Here is a 19,905-nt window from a genome sequence, read left to right as displayed (position 1 = left end):
TGTTGTTATTTGGGATGCAGAATCTTCTGAGTAAAGATGAGGGTGACTGTGGTATTCAGATGCAGAATAACTGCAGTAAAGGTAGTCTGACTGTGGTATTTTCAGATGAGAATAACTGCAGTAAAGAAGTGGTGGCTAGTATTGGATGAGAATAACTGCAGTAGAAATAGATGACTATTAGTAGGCACTGGATAGAGAATGCTACAGCTCAAGTAGGAGTGACTGTATTTCAGATGCAGAATATACCCAAGTAAAGTGATCTTTATTATGATGTTTGGATGCAGAATCTTCCCAGTAAAGTGGTGTGACTGTAGTGCTGAATGAAAATAACTGCATTAAAATTGGTGTGTTCTGGTATTTCCAGATGAAAATCTTCTATACCCAGTAAAGTAGGGTGACTGTGGTATTTAGGATGAGAATAACTGCAGTAAAATGAGTAGCTCATAAATATTTAGTCTGAATAACACAGTAAAAGTGTGAGTGTGACCTTTGGTATTTCGGATGCAGAATAACTGCAGTAAAAGTGGGAGTGACTGGTATTTCAGATACAAAGATAACTACCAGTAAAAATTTAATTGACTCTGCAGTCGCTGGATAAGTGCTGCGGTAAAGTGAAGGAGTCAATATTGAGGTATTCAGATGAGGAGAATATTACATTGAAAATTTGATGACCTTCAGACCTTCAGATAAGAAACCAACTACAAGTAAAGAGTGATTGTGACTGTGATCTATTTCAGATCAAAAGAATAACTCCCATAGTAAAGTGGGGTGACTGTGTATTCAGATGTAGAATAACTGCGGTAAAGTGGGTGACCTACTAAGTATTCTGAATGAGAATAACTGCAGTAAAAATTGTTGACTGTGGTATTTCAGATAGAAATCTACTTGCATTAAGTGAGGTATTTGTGGTATTTAGAGTAAAGAATACTCTTAAATGGCCGGGAGTAACCTAATGCAAGTCTTTCAGATGAGAGAGTATCTTTACAAATAAATGGTGACTGTAGTGTTCGGATGAGAATGCTACGTAAAGTGAGTAATAATATAAGTATTTCCAGATAAAAAATGTTTCTTTACATTCTAAGTGAATGTGAAATTATTGGATGCAGAATAACTGCGGTAAAAGTGGTGTGACTGTGCTGGATAGAAGAATCTTTCTACAGTAAAAGTGGGGTGACTGTTGTACAGATAGAGGAATACTTCTTAATTAAAAATGCAGGTGACTACTGGTATTCTGGATGAAGTAACTGCGAGCTAGAAGACAGAGTGACTGCAAGTATTCAGATGAGAGCACTTTACAAAGTAAAGTGGTGTGACTAAGGCGGGATCAAGAGGAGAATAAGCACCACCAGTCAAGATGACTGTATTGTTTCAGATCAGAATAACTTCCCAGTAAGAGGTGGGGTGACTATACATATTTCAGATCAGAATCTAACTGCATAAATAAATTAAGGTGGCTGATGTTTTCAGATGAGAAATGTGTTCAAGTGTCAAAGATGAATTGGAGCTATTGGTATTTAAGGATGAGAATAACTGCAGTAAGTCATTGTTTGTGATAATTCAGATAGAATAACTTAAAGTAAAATTGGAATTATTTGTAGTATTTAGATGAAAATATTCATAAACAAAAATTGAACTAAGTATTTCAGATAGAATAACTGCAGTAAGTATGAGGTGTTATGGTACATTCAGATGAGAGCTCTTGATAAGTAGGAGTGTCTGGTATTCAAGTAGAAATACTTAGTAAAGTGCCAGGTGACTGGTATTTGGATGAAAGTGCTGCAGTAAAAGTGAGATGAATAATCTTTGGGGATGCAAAGAATAACAATGAAACAAAGAGTAGCCTATGTTTTCGTGCAGAATAACTGCAGTAAAGTGATATCATTTGTTGACTGATGAGAATAACTGCGATAAAAGTAAATTTATTTATGAGTAACCTAGATGAGAATAACTGCAGTAAGTGGGAGATGACTATGTTTGAATAGAATAACACAGTAAGTAGTCATTGATTTCAGATGAAAATCTATACAGTAAAAAGTAGATTAAACTGTATTTCAGATGAGAATAACTACCCAGTAAGTGGTGACTTTGTGTTGCTAGGATGCAGAAGTGCTGCAGTAAAAAGTGATGTCTTCATGGTATTTCAGATAGAGAATAACTGCGAAATAAAAATTAGAATTAACCAGTATTTCAGATGAAAATAACTGCAGTAAAAGTGATAATTACTATTGAGCTAATTATGTTTTCAGATGCAGAATAACATAGGTAAAATGAAATTTGACTATTTGTATTTCGGATGAGAATATTCCCTATAAATAAGTGTTAGGTGACTGTAATTCTTATTTCAGATTGCAAATCTTTCTAGAGTAAAGTGGGAGTGACTTCAATTATTTCCAGATTAAGAATAACTGTGGCAAAAGTGATGTGATAAAATTATTCAAAGATAGAGGCTGCTTCAAGTAAAGTGAGATGACTATGTGAGTATTAGATCTAAGAATAACTGAGTAAAGTAGTTATGACTGGTATTTCAGATAGAGAATACTTTACCAAGTAAAAGAATCTAGAACTAGGTGACTCGGATAGAGAATAACTGCAGTAAAAGTAAATTTGACTGTGGTATTTTAGTTAGAATAACTGCAGCTAAAGTGGGGTGACTGGTGCTTTCAGATGAGAAATAACTACAGTAAAGAAACTGAGATAGCCTACCCGTGCTTCCAGATGAGAAAAATCACTACAGTAGTGAATTTGACTATGGTATTTCCGTTACAGAATAACAAATAAAAATGTTATGACTGTGGTATTTCAGATAGGAAATAACTGCAGTAAAAGTGGGGTGACTGGTATTCGGATGAGAATAACTGCAAATAAGCTAGGGAATGACAAGTGTTGGATAAAGAATCTTTGCAGTAAAAAATTTGTGAGTGTGCCAAGTATTTGGAATGCAGGAATATTTGCCGTAAAGTATGATGTCAGCTGTATGGTATTTGGGGATCTAGAATAACTTTACAGTAAAAAGTGTTGTGTTGTGGTATTTCAGATGAAGAATAACACAGTAAAGTGGGTGAAACTCATAATGCTTTAGATGAAATAACTGCAGTAAAGTGGTGTATTCTTAGTGTTTCAGATGGGAATATTCACCCAGTAAAAATTAGGTGACTATAGTATTTCAGATGAAAATCTTTTCATTAAAGAAATGTAGAGCAACTATTGAGTAATTTTGGATGTAGAGATATTTAGTAAAAATAGAACGACTTATCATTTATTTCAGATGCAGAATACTTTGAAATAAAAAAGTGTTGACTATTTGTTATTGGATTACAGAATAACTACAGTAAAGAGGTGGTCTTGTTATGGTATTTCAGATAGAAATTCTTCTTTGATATAGATCAGCTATAAATGCTTTCAAATGAGAATACTTTGCAGTAAAGTGGATTGACTGTGGTATTTCAGATGAAGATAACTACGAGTAAAATTGGAGTTGGCTGCTATTCTTTCAGATACAGAAATAGCCTTGCAAGTAAAATATTCAGTTATTGTTATGAACATTTCAGTGAGAATCTTCTGAAGTAAAGAAGTGGGGTGACAATAGATATTTCAGATGAGGAACAACTACCCAGTAGAGTCAAGTTGTTTCTGGTCTTTCGGACAGAGGAAATAACTTCACAGCAAGTGGGGTGACTAAATACAGTGGCTAGATAGAGAATAACATATTAAAAGTAAGATGACACAACAATTATTTCAGATAAATAACTACGATAAGTAAGATGATGGTATTTGGATGAGAAATACTTCTTAGTAAAGTAAAGTTGACTGTCATTATTTAGATAGAGAATAACTTCCATTAAAAAATTAATTGACTGTAGATACCCGGTTGAATAACTTTGCAGTAAAAATGTTAAATCTAATAGACTACTACGTGCTAGATGAGAATATTGCAGTAAAAGATTCTGATTGACTAAATCACTTCAGATAGGAAATAACTGCTGAGGCAAAGTAGGGTGACTGTGGTTATTCGGATGAAGAATAACTACGAGCAAAAATCAGTGACTATTAAGTGTTTCAGATCACCCAGGGAATAACTTACGATAAAGAGTAGTGAAAGCCTGTAAACATTTTGATTTTAGAATATTTTCGATAAAAGTGAATTGTGATATGATATTCAAGATGAAAATGCTTTCTAGTAAAAGTGGGGTGACTGTAATATGAATGAGGTAACTTTATGTAAAATGAAGTTGACTCACAAATATTTCAGATGAGAATGCTTTGTCAAAAGTGGGGTCAGCTGTAGTATTTCCAGATGAAGAATACCTTTTGATGAAAATTGGGGTGACTGTAGTATTTCAGATGAAGAATAACTACAGTAAGTGGGTGACTATTGGTATTTGAATGAAGAAGAATCTTCTATGATAAAGGCAGGATGAAACTATAGTGTATCAGATAAAAGAGAGAATAACATTTGCAGTAAGTGGGTGTTATGATGTTTTCAGATGAGAATATTCCCAGTAAAAGTGGTCATTCTTAACCCGGATCGAAGAATAACTTGATATAAGTGGGAGTGACTGTGTTATTTTCGGATACAGATACTTGCGATAAAAGTGGGAGTGACTTCTTCGGTATTTCAGATGCCCAGAATAACTGCAGTAAAGTGGTGTATGACTGTGGTATTTCAGATAAAATTAACACGCAGTAAAGTAAGACTGACTGTGGTATTTCAGATGAGAATAACTGCAGTAAAAGTGAGGTGACTGGTATTTCAATTAGAGAATAACTGCAGTAAAAATAAAATTGACTGATCTATTTCAGATATGAGAATAACTGCAAAAGTAAAAAGTAGAGATTATTAATTATTTCAGATACAGAATAACTGCAGTAAAAGTGGTGTGACTACGTGGTATTTTGGGATCTTGGAATAACTACGTGCAAAAAGTGGTGTGAGCTGTAGTATTTCAGATGAGAATGCTATAGTAAAGTGGGGTGTTCTTAGTATTTTCAGATAGAAGAATCTAACACAATGTAAAAGTAGTGTATTATGGCTGAGTACAAATATTGATAAAAATTGGAATGACTGTGTCTTGGATGAAGAAGACACTTTAAAACAAAGTGGAGATGACTGTGGTATTTGGGATGCAAATAACCACATTCTTTGTAAGATGAACTTCTTATTATTTCGAATTGCGAATAACTACAAAGTAAAGTGGTCTTGACTAATTATTCAGATACAGAGACTAACTCAATTAAAAGTGAGTGAAACTATTATTGGTTCAAAGTCTTACAGTAAAGTAAATTTAACTGTATAGTGGCTAGATAAGATATTTTCACAAGTAAATGCAGAATTTGACTGGTGACTCAGATGAGAATAACTGCAACGTCAGTAGGGTGTGTGTGGTATTTAGATGCAGAATAACTGCAGTAAATGAATGACTGGTATTTCGGATGAATAACTGACCAGCATTAGTGTGACTGTGAAAGTCTTTCAGATAGAGAATAACTGCAGTAAAGTGGGGTGACTGTGGTATTTCAGATGAAGACTAACTTTTTGCAGTAAAGTAGGGTGACTGTGTATTTCAGATAGAATGTTTACAATCCATCAAGGAGAATTGACTATTAGAACATTTCAGGATAGAGAATAACTGCAGTAAAAGTGGTGTAACTGTGGCGATGTTTTCCCCGGATGCAGAATAACTTTGCAGTAAGTGGTGTGTTCTTTGGTGTTTCAGATAGAGAATATTTGCAGTAAAGTGGGAGTAACTGATATTTCAGATGGGAAAAATAACTAGTAAGAATTGTTAATATTATATTTCAGATGCAAAGTGCTCACAGGCCAAGTGGTGTTGTGGTGGCTTTAGATGAGAATAACTACAGTAAAGTAGAATGACTTTCTTAATTTTGGATGGAATAACTTCACATTAAAATTAGTTGAGCTAACAATTCTTTAGAGTAGAATAACTGCAGTAAAAGTGGTGTGTTCATTTAGTGAAAACCTTTTTGATAAGAGTGGGTGACTAAATTATTTCGGATGAGAATAACTACAGTAAGTGAAGAAGATGACTGTGGTGTTGTTCAGTCCCAAGAGAATCTTTGGCTAAAAATTGGGGTGACTGTAGTGGCACTGGATAGAGAATAACTACCCAGTAAGTAGGAGCTGATGCAAACAACTCAGATGAGAATAACCCATGACTAAAAATAAGTGCTGAGCTACTGGATGAAATATTTGCAGTAAAAGTGGTGTGACTGGTATTTCGGATGCTACAGAAATCTTCACTACAAGTGAATTGTGACTGTATAATTATTTTGATGAAATAACTTCCCAGTAAAAGAGATGGGGTGACTGTATTATTTCAGATGAAATACTTCAGTAAAGTGGTGTGACTATTTGTGTTTCAAGTCCCAGAATAACTGCAGTAAAGTGGGGTGTGGTTAGGATAAGAAACTAAACATGCAGTAAAAGTAAGATGACTATATTATTGGATGCAGAATAACTGCGGTAAAAGTGGGGTGACTGTGGTATTTCAGATGAATAACTGCAGTAAAGTGTTGGTACTAGTGAAGAATAACTACTGGTAAAAATTGGGTTGACTAGTATTTGATTAAATGGTAAAGTAGGTGACTGACTTGATGTTGGATGAGAATAACTGCAGTAAAAGTAGGGTGACTGTAGTGTTTCAGATCAGACGCTTTGCCTGCAGTAAGTGGATGTATTCCAACAGTATTTGGATCTGCAGATCTTTACGTCAAAGTGATTGTCGAACTGTGATATTTTCAGATGAAATAACTACTAGTAAGAATAAACGGGAGTGACTGTAAGTATTTCAGATAAATCTTCTGCAGTAAAGTGGGGTGACATGTGATATTTAAGATGAGAATAACTGCATGATAAAATGAATTATTGTGTTATTTCAGGTAAATAACTGTGATAAGTGGGAATATTTGTGGTATTTCAGATGAGAATAACTGCGGTAAAGTGGGAGTGACTGTGGTATTTGGGTAAATACTGCAGTAAAAGTGGGGTGACTGTGATATTTCAGATGAGAATAACTTACATTAAAGTAGGGTGACTGTGGTATTTCAGATGAGAATAACTACAGGCAAAATTGAATTGACTGTGGTATTTCAGATGAGAATACAACTGCAGTAAGATAGGATTATTCAGAGTATTCAGATGAGGAATAACTTTGGTAAAGAGTGGAGTGACTATAAGTCTTTCAGATGAGAATACTTCTCTGGTAAAAGTATTGGGTGACTGTCAAACTATTTTCAGATGCCAGAATACTTTAAATCTTGAAGTGAGATTGGCTGTAGTGCTTCCTGGGATGCAAAGAATGCTGCAGTAAGAAGTGGTGTGACTGTGGTATTTCAGATGAGAATCTTTACCCCAGTAAAAGTGGGGTGACTGTAGTATTTCAGATGAAAATATTGCAAGTAAAAATTGAGGTGACTAATGGTGGCTAGATGAGAACCACAGGCAGTGGAGATGTTCAATGACTGACTGGATAGAATAACTGCTATACACATTAAAAAATTGTAAGTTGACAGTAATTATTTCAGATAGAAATACTGCAGTAAGAGATGAGATATTCAACGGTATTTCAGATGAAGAATTAACTGCGGTAAAATGAAGTTGACTCTAATTATTTCAGTGAATAACTACGTAAAGTTAAAGGTGACTGGTGTACAGATGAGAATAGCTTTGCCGAGTAAAAATTCGAGATTGATAGTCTTTAGTGAAATGGCACGAGTAAAGTGGGAGCATTTATTTGGATGAGAACTTTACATTAAAAATGGTTGTTCTGGTATTGGGATGAAATATAACTGCAGTAAAGTAGGGTGACTGGTATTTCAGATGCAGAATAACTATGAAAGTAAAGTGGTGCTAATCATAGTATTGGGATGCAGAACCCCTTGCGAAACAAAAGTGGTGTGTGGTATTAAGATGAAATAACTGCAATGAAAAATTGAGGTGACTGTAGTATTTCAGATGAGAAATAACTTTGAAGCAAAGTGGGGTGACTGTGAACATTTCAGATGAAAGATCTTCAGTAAGTGGGGTGTTTACAAATACTAGATGAGAATAACTGCAGTAAAGTGGGGTGACTGGTATTTCAGATAAGAAAACTCTTGCAGAGCAAAAATGGGGTAACTATGGTGGCTGAATGAGAAGAATGCTTTACAGTAAAATAGGGCTGACTTGAGTATTTCAGATGAAGATAACTACAGTAAGTGGGGTGACTGTGAGTCTATTTCAAGATGAATATTCATTAAAAAGTGAACAAACTGTGGTATTTCAGATAGAGAATAACTGCAGTAAAAGTAGGGTGACTATAATTGCACCAGTGAAATAACTGCAATGAAATTAGTGTAACTGTAGGTATTTGGATGCAGAATATTCACATTAAAAAAGTCGTTATATGACTGTGGTAGCTCAGGTAGAAATTACTTTAATTAGGGTGACTGTGGTATTTAGATAGAATAACTAAGTAAAGATGGGATGACTATTATTATTTCAGATGAGAATAACTGCAGTAAAGAAGTAAGAATTGACTGAAATGCTAGAATGAGAAAGAAATACTTTGCGGTAGTGAGGAGTGACTAGGCTGGTGAGGGAATAACTACCATTCTCAAGTGGGGTGACTGTGGTGACTGGAGATAAGAGCCTTTGCACGTAAAAGTGGAGGTGACTATATTTTCAGATAGAGAATAACTGCAGTAAAGAGGCCTGGGGTGACAGCAATTATTTCAGATGAGAACACTGTAGTAAAAGTGGGGTGACTGTGGTATTTCGGATGAGAGAACTAACTGCAATAAGTAGGGTGACTTGCTGATGCCTGGATAATAACTTTGCAGTAAAAATTAGGGTGTTGATATTTCAGATGAAGTAAACTGCAAGTAAGAAATGAGGTGACTGGTATTTAGATGAGAATTAACTGCGGTAAAAGTAGGTGACTGTTATTCAGATGAAGATAACACCACGATAAAGTAGGTGACTCTTAATTATTCAGTGAAGAAATATTAGTAAAAGTGGGTGACTGTGGTATTTCAGATGAGAGAATAGCTGCAGTAAGTGGTGTGACTGTGGTATTTCAGATAGAGACCGCTGCAGTAAAGTAGTTAATGAGCTGTGGTGGCTGAATGAGAAACTAACTTGCAGTAAAAAGTGGTTACAAGTGCTCAGACAGGGAATAAGCACGATAAAAGTGATAGGTGATATAAGTCATTTGATGAGAATAACTACTGACAAAGTGATGGCGGGAGGTGATATGGTATTTCAGATGAGAATAGCACAGTAGGCAAAGTCATTCAAAGTATTCAAGATGAAAATAAACTGCAGTAAGACAGGTGACTTGTATTTCAGATAGAAATCTTTACGATGAGTGTCAGTGGCTGACTGTGGTACTGAATGAGAATAACTGCAGTAAAAGTGGGTGACTGTGGTATTTCGGATAAATTCTCAGCAGTAAAGAGAGGAAGTGGTGACTAATATTGGCCTGAATTAGAATAACTACCCAGTAAAAAATTAGGGTGACTGTGGTATTTCAGATGAGAAACACTGCAGTAAAAATTCAGAATGACTGTGGTATTCAGATAGAGAATACTACCAGTAAAAGTAGGGTGACTGTGGTATTCAGATAGAATAACATGATAAAGTGGGGTGACTATAATTATTTCAGATGAAAGATGCTTTGATAAAGTCTTAGAATTCAATATGGGCATTTACAGATGAGAATAACACAGTAAAGTAGGAGATTGACTGTAGTATTTTAGTTGCAAATGTGCTTTTTGCAGTAAGAAATGATTGTGACTGTGGTATTTAGGATTACAGAATATTCTGGTAAAAGAAATTGGTGTGACTGTGGTATTTCAATTGAAGATCTGCTGTAAAAGTGGGGTGACTGCTAGTATTTCCAGATGAGAACTCTTCCCATTAAGAATTAAAGTGCAATAGCATTATTTCAGATGAGAATAACTGCAGTAAAGAATTGGATGCTATAATTATTTCAGATAAATGCTGTGAAATCAAAGTGTTATATTTTTGGTGAAATACTTACATTTAGCAGTAGGGTGACTGGTATTTCAGATGAGGCCTTTGCAGTAAAAGTGGGAGTGAACTAATGATATTTCAGGAGTAGAGAATAGCTTTAAAGTAGAAGTTGGTTGACTAATGGTGTTTCAGATGAGAACCTGCTAGTAAGTGATTGGCTGCATTATTTCGATGAGAATAACTTTAGAAATAAAAAGTCAGAGGTGACTAATGACAACTGGACTGAGAATAACTACAGACTAAATTAGAATTATTATTGGTATTTCAGATGAGAATAACATTAAAGAGTAGGGTGACTATGAAGTATTTAGTCAGGAATCTTTTCCACAATCAAAGTGAAGACGTTATATTTTGGATGAAAATGCTATTCACAGTAAGTAGAGGTGACTATGGTATTTAGATGAGAATAACTACAGTAAAGTGGAGGAGGTGACTGGTATTTCAGATAAATAATACAGTAAGTGGTTGTAACTCTTGGCAACTAGATGTAGAATAACTTGCAGTAAAAGTGGTGATAACAGTCACTGAATGAGAAATAACTGCCCAGTAAAGTGGAGGCTGACTGTGTGCTAGATGAAGAATGCTTCCCAGTGTAGGGAGTGAATAATTGTTTGGAATGAGAAATATTACACAGTAAGGGAAGTGGAACATTCATGGTATTTCAGATAGAGAATAACTGCAGTAAAGTAGGATTGACTATGGCATTATTTCAGATATAGAGGAATAACTGCCTAGTAAAGGTGGAATTGTGTAAGTGCTAGATAGAATAACTGCAGTGGTGGTGTGGCTAATATGGACGCTGGATGAATAACTGCAGTAAAGTGTGGTTTCTATGTAACTGGATGAAGGAGTATAACTGCAGTAAAAATTGGTGTGACTGTGGTATTTCAGATTGATCTTTGAAAATTAAAATTAGGAAATTTGACTGGTGGCTAGTAGAAGATACTGCAGTAAAAGTGAGATTGACTGGTAACAGATGCAGATAACTGCAGTAAAGTGGAGGTGGCTGGTGACTGGATGCAAATCTTACACAAGAAATAAGTAGTGTATTTATTTTGTATTTCAGATGTAGAATACTTTGTTAAAGTAAGGTATTCTTAGGTAACTGGGATAAGAATATTCTTAAGTAAAAGTAGGAGTGACTAACTGGTATTTAGATCCCAGAATAACTGCAGTAAAAATTAAGTGTGACTGTAAATTCTTTGGGATAAAAATAACTTACAATTCAAGAAATTGAAGATGTTCTTGGTATTTCAGATGAAATCCCTTCACAAACTAGTAGAGTGTCATGGTATTTCCCGGATGCAGAATAACTACAAGTAAGAAAATTAGTCTATTGACTATTACGTATTGGATGAGAATAACTGCAGTAAGTGAGTGTTTTATGTGTTTCAGACAAAGACAACTGCCCAGTAAGTGGGGTGTTGCAATGCTAGATGAGAGATCTTTGCAGTAAAAATGGTGTGACTGTTATTTCAGATGCAGATATGCTTTACAGTAAGTGTGAGGGGGGTGACTGGTATTTTGGGATGAGAACCACTTTCTGATAAAGTGAATGAGCTGTAATTTGACTGGATCTAGAAATCCTTTGCAGTAAAGCAGGGTATTTATGGTGGCTGGTGGAATCTTTTGTCAAAAATTGATGTTTGTGTTATTTCAGATGAAAGTGCTCTACATTAGTGAGGTGACTGGTATTTAGGATGAGAATAACTGCAGTAAAATGTGGGTGACTGTGGTATTTCAGATGAAACAACTGCAGTAAAGTAAAGGTGACAGTAATTATTTCAGGTACAGAATAACACAAATAAAAAAATTAGTTGACTATTTCGGATGCAGAATATTTACAAATAAAATTGATCTTAAGCCTATGCGTGTTCGAATGAGAATATTTTTGTAAAAATTGGGGTGGCTGGTATTTCAGATGAGAGAGCAACTTTCTGACAAAAGTGGAGGACGACTGTGGTAGTGCTAGTGAAGGAAGATAACTTCAGTAAGTGAATTGAACTAATTTCTTTGAATGAGAATAACTGCAGTAAAAGTGGTGTGACTGTGGTATTTCGAATGAGAAACTCTTCTTTACAGTAAAAGTGGGAGTATTTGTGTTATTTCCAAATGGCTCACAGTAAAACTAGAATAAACTGGTATTTCCAGATAGAGAATAGCTGCAGTAAAAGTGGATTGACTGTGTTCAGATGAATAACTACAGTAAATGGGAGAGTGACTACCGTACTAGATGAGAATAACTTTAAGTAAAAATTGAATGACGATATTTCAGATGAATATTTGCAGTAAATTGAGGGTGACTGTGTGTTTCAGATAGAATAACTGCAGTAAAAAAGTGGGTGACTGGTATTTCTGATCGAAAGAATAACTGCAGTAAAGTAGGTGACTGTGGTGTCAGTTAAAGAATAACTTTGAAATACAAGTAGAATTGTTGTATTATTTGAATGAGAATAACTTACACTAAGTAAAAAGTGGGGATGACTGTAGTCTTCAGATGAAGAATACTTTACCACCACAGGCAAAGTATAGAATTGACTGTGACCTTTCGGATGAGAATAACTGAAGGCTAAAGTGGGTGGACTGTGGTATTTCAGATGCAGAATAACTGCAGTAAAGAAGTAGAAGATGACTAGTACAAGATGAGAATATTTAGGTAAAAGTGGGAGTGACTGTATGATGTTTCAGATGTACGAAAATAACATTAAGTGGGTTACTGGTATTTCAGATGCAGAATAACGCTTTACAGTTAAAGTGTGTATTTCTTTGCTGTTTTCAGATGCAGAATAACTGCAGTAGTAGAGTAGGGTAGACTGTGGTAGCTGGATGAGAATATTCAAATTAAAATGAGAGGTGACTGTGGTATTTCAGATTAAGAATCTTTCAGTAGAATGATATTAACTGTGTTTCCAGGACGGAATATTTCCCAGTATAAAAGAATGGTATTCTTAGTCTTTAGAATGAAGAGAATAACTACTGATAAAAGTGAGGTGGCTAATGTAATTATTTGAATTGAAAGATAACTCACAATCATGGTGACTATATTTCAGATGCAGAATAACTGCAGCAAAAGTGAGAAGTCAAACTATGATACTAAATTTAAAATAACTGCAGTAAAAGTGGAGATGACTGCTGGAGACATTCAGATAGAAATCTTCTGACAAAAGATAAAGGTGTAATTCTTCGGATAGAATAACTACATAAGTATAAATCAGAGTATTTGTAACATTTCAGATCTGAATACTTTAAGTAAAGATATTCTGGGGTGACTAGGTATTGATGCGATAAGCTACGATAAAAGTGTTGTTAATATTTATATTTCAGATGCAAGAATAACTGCATCTTAAAAATAAGGTATTTGTGGTATTTCGGATGAGAGAATAAACACCCAAAATAAGAAATAGTGTCATGGTCTTTTCAGATGAAGAATAACTGCAGTAAGTGGTGTGACTGTAGGTAGCTGGATGAGAATAACTGCATTAAAGTGGAATAATGTGGTGGCCTAGATAAAATATTCACAGTAAAGTGAGGTGACTAGTGTTTCAGATTGCAGAATAACTGCAAGTAAAGTCAGAATTGACTGTTTCAGATGAGAACTTTCATAGGCAAGTAGGAGATGACTATTGGTATTTCAGTAGAGAGCCACTTGCAGGTAAAATTGGGGTGACTATTGAGTGCTAAAGTCCAGAAATACTTTGCAGTGAAATTGGGGTGACTAAGCATTGACTTTAGAATGAAATAACTTCTGATAAAAGTGAATGACTATTTGGATGAAAATAACTTTTGGTAAAGTAGGGTGACTGTGGTATTTCAGATCCGAATAACTACCCAGTAAAAGTAGGAGTGACTGACCTGGATGGAGATAACTGCAGTAAAATTATTCTTAGACTACATTGTATTCAGATGCAGAATATTACAGTAAGTAGGAATTGTTCTTAAATACTGGATGAAGATCAAGTAAAAATAAAAATTAAGGTGACTATAGTGACTAAGTGCTAGAATAACTACAGTAAAGTGAGTATGGTAAACTGTAATTATTTGGATGAAAGAACAACTGCAATGAAGTATGAGTGTTGTGCTAGATGGAAACTAACTGCAGTAAAAGTGGAAGGGTGAAACTATGATAACAAGATCTACAAGAATCACTTCCCATTAAAAAAATTAGAATTATTCTGATATACTGAATCAGAATATTCTTCAATGCGTGGAGTGACTGTGGGCAGCTGGTGCAAATATGTGCTTTACAGTAAAAGTAGGAGTGACTGTAATTTTCAAAATGGGAATACTTTAAAGTAAAAGTGGGGTGACTGTGGTAGTGATGAGTCTTTCTGATAAAATAAGTTAACTGTATAGTGCTGAATGAGAATAACTGCCCAGTAGTAAGTGTGTGGTATTTCAGAGTAAAATCTTCAGTAAAGTGGAAATTCATTCTTAAAATTATTTTAAAATGAAGATGCTTTGCAATTAAAGTGGAGATGAAACTATAGTGCCCCGGATGAGAATAACTACAATAAAAGTGGGTGCTGACTGTAAGACACTAGATCAGAATAACTGCAGTAAAAGTGTGAGAGTGACTCATAATTATTTCAGATGAAATAACTTCCCAGTAAAGTGAATTGACTGTGGTCTTTGAATTGAATAACTACCCAGTAAAGTGAGGTTACTGGTAACTCAGTCTAGAATAAACTGCAGTAAAAATTAATTCAGATATTTGTATTATTCAGATGCAGGAAATAACTGCAATGGCTGAATTGACTGTGGTATTTCGGATCGTACTAAAGGTAAATGGAGCTGTGGTATTTAATTAGAATAACTGCAGTAAAAGTGGTGATGCTGATATTCGGACAGAAATATGCAGTAAAGTGGAGTGACTGTGGTATTTAGATGAGAATAACACATTAAAAGTGGGGTGACAATGGTATTTCAGATAAGAGATAACTGCCCAGTAGTATTAAGAGTGTTGTATTTCAGTGCAGATATTCACCACAATCAAAAATTAAATTATTCTAATTTCAGATCACAGAATAACAGTAAAGTGAGATTGTTATGGTATTTCAGATGAGAATAACTGCGAGTAAGGGAGTGGGGTGACTGGTATTTGGATGAGAATAACTTTTCCACAAGTAAAGTGGTGAGCTATGGTATTCAGATGTAAGAATAACCCTGCCAGTAAAGAGATGAGGTGACTGGTGGCTGAGTGCAGATACTTTACAGTAGAAAAGTGAGTGTGACTGTTTGTGGCTGGATGATAACTGCAGTAAGTAGGAGTGACTGTGGTATTTGGGATGAGAATAGCTGCAGTAGAAATGGGAGTGACTGTGGTGGCTGGATGAAGAATAACTTTAGTAAAAGTGGTGTGTTTGTAATTCATTCAGTGAGTGCTTTACCCAGTAAAGTAGTAATTGTGATATTCAGATAGAGAATGCTGGTAAAGAAGGTAGATAACTGAATCATTCAGTGCGGGGAATAACTACAGTAAAGTGGTGCTATTAGGTATTTCAGATGAGAATAACTTCTAAAGTAAGTAGATTGGTGACTGTGGTATTTCAGATGCAGATAACTGCAGTAAAGTGCAGAAGAATTGAAACTAGTGTGTTTTGAATTAAATATTACCAAAGTAAAAGTGGGGTGATATTAAGTATTTTAGATGAAGGAATCTTTTAAGTAGGAAAGTAAATTAATATTAGTTATTCGGATGAGAATAACACAGTAAAGTAGGGTGACTGTGAATGCTGATCATGAATAACTATGATATAAAGTGAATTGACTAGGCATTTCAGTTACAGATACTTTACAAGTAAAAAAAAAAGTGATTGGCTATTTGTATTATTTCAGATGCAAACTATTTACAGTAAAGTAGGGTGACTGGTATTTCGGATAGAGAATAATGCAGTAAAAGTAGGGTGACTGTGGTGCTTTTTGGATCTTGAATAACTACGACAAAAGTGAATTGTGACTGTGTTATTTCGGATGAAGAATAACTGCACAGTAAAAGTGAGGTGACTGTTGGGTATTTCAGATGAAAATAACTACGGTAAAAAGTAGGGTGACTGTGTTCAGATGCAGAATCTTTGATGTGATGGAGGTGACTGCAATGTATTTAAGATGAGAATAACTGCAATAAAAATGAGAGTGTTCATAAGTATTTTCAGATGCAGAATAACTGCAGTAAAGTGGGAGTGACTGTGGTATTTCAGTGCAGAATAGCACATTAAGAAGTGGGCTGACTGCTGATGCTTTGGATGAAATCTTTGATGAAATTGGGGTGACTGGTATTTCGGATAGAGAATAACTGCAGTAAAGTAGATGTTCAGCAGTATTTCAATTAGAATAACTACAGTAAGTGCTGATTGACTGGTATTTCAATTTAGAATAACTATGATAAAAAAAATTGATTCATATTTATTATATTTGAATTTTGAATATTGCAGTAAAGTAGGAGTGATGGTGGCTGGATACAGAATAACTGCAGTAAAAGTGATGTTATATTCTGTTATTGGTTAGAGATAACTGCAGTAAAAGGTATTTGTGGTATTTGGATAGAAGAATACTTTTATTAAAGTGCAGGAAGGTGTTCTTGATATTCAGATAAAGAATACTCTAAGTAAAATGAGATGAAACTGTGGTATTAGTTAGATACTTTGCAGTAAAAATCTAAGTTGTTCTAATTATTCAGAAGAAGAAGTTAACTGCAATTAAAATTAGGGTGACTGTGGTGTTCAGATGAAGATTAACTGCAGTAAATTGAGTTAGCTATGGTGAAACAGGTGGGAATATTGCTGGTAAAGAGAGATGAGTTATTCAAGATATTTCAGTTAGAATTATTTATAGTAAAATTGGAGTGACTAAATTTGGATCAGAAGACAACTGTAAAATGGAATGGCTGTGGTATTTCAAATAGAATATAACTTCTTTAGTAAAGTATTAGTCCCAATACAGTATTTGGTCTTTGAATAACTGCAGTAAAAGTGGTGTGACTGTGGTATTTCTGGATCCCAGAATAACTGCAGTAAAAGTGGGGTGACTGTGGTTATTTCGGATAGAGAATGACTGCAGTAAAGTGGGGTCGACTGTGGTACTTCAGATGTCAGAATAACTGCAGTAAAAGTTGGAGTGACTGTGGTATTGCATGATAGAGCTACTTTGTCCAAAGTGGAGGTGACTGGCAATTATCAGATGCAGAATAACCGCAGTAAGAAGTGGCGTGACTGTGGTATTTCATGATGCAGAATAACTGCTGATAAAGTGGAGTGACTGTGGTATTTCCAGACGCAGAATAACCGCAAGTGCAGGGTGACTGTGGTATTTCGGATGCAGAATAACTGCAGTAAAAGCGGGGTGACTGTGGTCTTTCGGATTAGAGAATAACTGCAGTAAAAGTGGGTGACTTGTTGGTAACATTCGGATACAGAATAACATGACAAAAGTAAGGGTGGCTTCGTAAGGTACTTCAGATCTGCAGAACAACTGCCAAGTAGAAGTGGGGTCGACTGTGGTGTTTCAGTATGCTAGGATCAAAGGCCTGCACGGTAAAAGTGGGGTGACTGTGTGTACTTCGGATGCAGAATGACTGCAGTAAAAGTGGGGTGACCGTGGTATTTCAGATGCAATAATCTGCTTTACCCAGTAAAAGTGGGGTTGACTGTGGTATTTACAGATGCAAGAAGAACTGCAGTGATAAAGTAGAATTGACTGTCGTATTTGCTCGGATAGAGAATCACTTCTTGACAAAAGTAGGGTGAGCTGTGCGTTATTTCAGATGCAGAATAACTGCAAGTAAAAGTGAGGTGTTCGACAGTGGCAGCTGGATACAGAATAACTGCCGTAAAAATGGGGTGACTGTGGTATTTCGGACAGAGAATAACTGCAGTAAAAGTAGGGGTGACTGTGGTATTTCAGATGCAGAATAATCCGCAGTAAAAAAGTGGAGTGACTGTGGTATTTCGGATAGAGAATAACACGCAAAAGTAGAACGGTTGACTGTGGTATTTCAGATGCAGAATATACTCGCAAAAGTGGGGTAGACTGTGGTATTTCAGATGCAGAATAACTGCAGTAAAAGTGGGGGTGACTGGTATCGGATGAGGAGAATAACTGCAGTAAAAAAGTTAGGGTGACTGTCTGTTGCTAGATGCTAGAACTCACTGCACAGGTAAGCAAGTCGGGGTGACTGGTGGCTCAGATGCAGAATAACTTTGCTGGCAAAAGTGGTGTGACTAGTGGTATTTCCCGGATGAGAGAATAACTGCAGTATAAAGTGGGGGTGACTGTGGTATTTCAGATAGCAGAATAACTGCGAGTAAAGAAGTGGGGGTTGACTGTGGTATTTCAGATGCAGAATAACTGCGGTAAAAGTGGGGTGACTGATGCCATTATCGGATAGAGAATAACTGCAGTAAGAAGTAGGGTGTGACAGTGGTATTTCAGATGCAGAATACCAGCAAAAGTGGGGCAGACTGTGGTATGTCTTCAAGATGCAGGAGAATCTGCAGTATAAAGTGGGCTGACTGTGGTGCTCAGATGATAGAGAGATAACTGGCAGTAAAAGTGAATAAGCTGTATTTGGCTGGTAGAATAACTGCAGTAAAAGTAGCGGTTGACTGCTATGGTGTCTTTAGATGCAGAATAACTGCAGCGAAAGTTGGGCTGACTATTAGCGTTATTTCAGATGCAAGAGATAACTGCAGTAAAAAGTGGTGATGAGCTGGTATTCGGGATGCAAGAGCCACCACGGTAAAGTAGGGTGACTGCTGGTGCTTTCAGATGCAGAATAACTGCAGTAAAATTGGGAAAAGTGACTAGTGGTATTTCGGATAGAGAATAAACTGCAGTAAAAGTGGGGTGACTGTGGTATTTCGTGATGCAGAGACATTCATATCGCAGAAATGCGGGTGACTGTAGTGTATTTCAGATAGCAGAATAACTGAAAGCAGTAAAAGTAGGTGGTGAGCTGTCGTATAATCCTGGATGCAGAATAACGGCAGCAGAAAGTTCAGGTGCTTCTGGTGCTCGAATGAAGAACATACTTTGCAGTAGAGTGGGTGACTGTGAATTGGCTGGCGAGAGTGCTAATTAAAGTAGGGTAGACTCGTGGTATTTCAGATTCTGCAGAATAACTTTTGCAGTAAAAAGTGGGGTTGACTGTGGTATTTCAGATGCAGAATAACTGCCAGTTAAATGGGTAGTGTGGGTGACAGATGAGGAATAACTTGATCAGAGTGGAGATGATAACTGGATACAAAAGTACTACAATGCAGAGTAGACTGTGGTATTTCAGATAGAGAATAACTGCAGTAAAAGTAGGGAGTGACTGTGCTATTCTCAGATGCAGAAGTAACTGCAAGTATAAAGCTCGGGGTGACTGTGGTATTTCGGATACAGAATAAACTGCCAGTAAAATGTCACAGGGTGACACAATGATAGCTGAATGAAGGCACTTTGTGAAAGTAGAATTGTCATTCTGCAGTACAGATAGTACTTCCCAATGCAGGGGTGACTGAAACTGGTATTTTCAGATAGAGAATAACTTGCAGTTATTAAGTGGGGTGACACAGCGGTATTTCAGTCTGCGGAATAACTGTCAAGTGAAGGTGGGGCGACTGTGGTATTTCAGATAGAGAATGTCTTCATACTGACAGTAAAAGTTGGGGTTGACTGGTACCCCAGGATAGAGAATATACTGCAGCTCATAAAGTAGGGTGACTCTGGTACTTCGGATGCAGAATAACTCCTGCAGTAAAAAGTAAGGATTGGTATTTCAGATGCAGAATGCTTTTACTGCAGAAAAATGCATTGGTTGTTGACTCGTTGTATTCTCTAGATGCAGAAAGAACTGTGCAGCAAAAGTGAGGTGACTAGTAGGTATTCATTCT

This window comes from Oncorhynchus nerka, unplaced genomic scaffold (assembly GCF_034236695.1).
Source record: "Oncorhynchus nerka isolate Pitt River unplaced genomic scaffold, Oner_Uvic_2.0 unplaced_scaffold_967, whole genome shotgun sequence".
NCBI lineage: Eukaryota > Metazoa > Chordata > Actinopteri > Salmoniformes > Salmonidae > Oncorhynchus > Oncorhynchus nerka.
The sequence above is the reverse complement of the archived record's forward strand: the minus strand, read 5'-3'. Positions refer to the sequence as shown.